The following is a 2,412-nucleotide window of genomic DNA, read 5'->3' on the forward strand; positions in this document are numbered from 1 at the left end:
ACCAAACCCTCTAACTTCTGTTGAGTTTTGTTCAAGCAAATTGCTAGTTAATTACAGGTTTCCCTGAACCCGCGATGAAAAGTTGGCTATGTCACATTTTGTCTGAACTAATTTCGATGTTTTCTCTGGAGGAGCAATTCTTTTACTAACTTTATATACATAGGTATAGGTATATACTTAGTAATGAAGTTTTTAATGTTACATAAAGCAGAATTGACTTATTTAGTATTCTCTTCGAAATATCCTGTATGTGATAGTATGTATGTATAACCTAAAATTTGTTGTCAAAACGCACTCTTCCAAATAAAGAGTCTAAGTTACAGTAAAAATATATGCTAAGTTAGAATTCTGGTTGCCTAACCTAAATGTCTACGTTCGCGACAGTTCCCAAAGACTGACGCCGGCATCACCGCGCGTTGAAAAGTTGCTCAGTATGGCCTTACTGAGAAAAGTTGCTTAGTACATTTGAGCAACTTTTTTATGTTATCAACTCCGAAATTTCTATTTCATACATTTTGGCCTATCAGATGTTTCATAAAGCTGATTTAACTCATTAGTAGCCCTCGTTCGGCAAAAAAAGCCAAAAAGCGCTCTTGCGGCCTATTTTCCAAATAATGATTAAGTTACAGTAAGCAACTAAAAAAATGCAAAGTTAGAATTCTGGTTGTCCAAGCTAAGTATCTACGTTCGCGACAGTTCCCGAAGACTGATGGCCGGAATCGCCGTGCGTTGAAAAGTTGCTCAGTATGACCATTTGAGCAACTTTTCTATCGGATCGACACCTGAATTGCTATTTTTTACATTTTGGCTGATCAGATGTTTCATAAAGCTGATTGTTTCATTAATAGTCCCTCGTTCTCCAACAAAAAAAAATGTCAAAAAGCGCTCTTGCGACCTATTTTCTAAATAATGATTAAGTTACAGTAGGCTACTAAAAAAATGCAAAGTTAGAATTCTGGTTGTCCAAGCTAAGTATCTAAGTGCGCGACAGTTCCCGAAGACTGATGACCGGCATTACTCAGCGCGTTTTTTCACCGGACCCGGTTGGTCGTTGATAAAACTCTGATTAAAGAACGGATTTATTACGACTAATGAATTACATTAAATATTACAAGCGTTTACGAGATTTCGTGGGCTTTAGCAGCCTTTTCAGAACTTCAATGGATAAAATACTTAATACCTTTTAATTTTTAACGAGTAACACAGTCGTAGATTATTTGATTTCAATCTTCTATTTAATTAGATATAAATATAGGCTAACCCCTACTTAATTATCATAAATGCTAAAGTATTGGAAAAAGCTCAGACAGCAGTCATTTTTAAGTACACTTCATTCTGAATAAATCGTAATTCGAAAAGTAAAGTAACTTGATTGTTAACGCCGCGTTATATTAGCTTTAACATTTTGAGAAAGTTAATTTGATTTATCAGTGAATCCACTGATCCAATCCTATAAACGTAATACAGCGCGTTAATATTATAACTATGTAGGTTCTGAAATGTAAACAGGCCTGTCCCAAGTTATGCAGACTTAGATTGGATGGATCGCACAACATTGTTAGCGACGTGTTAATGGCATACACGTCAAAGCATTCCAATTATATTGATCTTAAAAGCTTCATGGCAAGAAATAAATATAACGACTAATTTAAGTCCTGTATGTACAGTACGGATATGATGGTCGTGCTTGTCTACGTGACAGCGTGATAAAACTGTATCAGTCGCTTTCAATCGCGCTCTGTTAAAAAGTGACGGATATTTTGTCACGTGGATGAAGCCACCAATAATAGGCCTGCTGATCGGCCCAAAAAATAAGCTATCAGTCAACATTCTCAGGCACTTAGTTAATACCAAATATGAAGTTATATCATTCACTCCTCAGAACGTAATACCACCACCACCACCATTTCGGCCTATATACGTCCCATTGCTGAGCACAGGCCTCCTCTCATGCGTGAGAGGGCTTGGGCTATAGTCCCCACGCTAGCCCAATGCGGATTGGGGACTTCACATACACCTTTGAATTTCTTCGCAGATGTATGCAGGTTTCCTCACGATGTTTTCCTTCACCGAAAAGCTAGTGGAAAATATCAAATGATATTTCGTACATAAGTTCCGAAAAACTCATTGGTACTGTAATAATTAAAAGCCGGTTTATAGCTGACTGACGTTTATTGTCAAATCATCTGAAATCTCATGTGCCAGTATAGTAACAACCTTTTTACAATCGTAGCATCTCTCCCTCTTAAGTTAGTTACCCGGTATAGTAAAATAAAGTTTTAACTAAACGTTTAAACGATTTACCATAATAAAACACAACCAGAGACATAAACACAACTAGTACTATTTACTGACTAACACTACACTTACTTAGCTAGACTAGCCCGCATCCAAGCGCGCAACGCACGGGCG

Source organism: Cydia fagiglandana, chromosome 22 (genome assembly GCF_963556715.1).
Source record: "Cydia fagiglandana chromosome 22, ilCydFagi1.1, whole genome shotgun sequence".
In the NCBI taxonomy this organism is placed as follows: domain Eukaryota; kingdom Metazoa; phylum Arthropoda; class Insecta; order Lepidoptera; family Tortricidae; genus Cydia; species Cydia fagiglandana.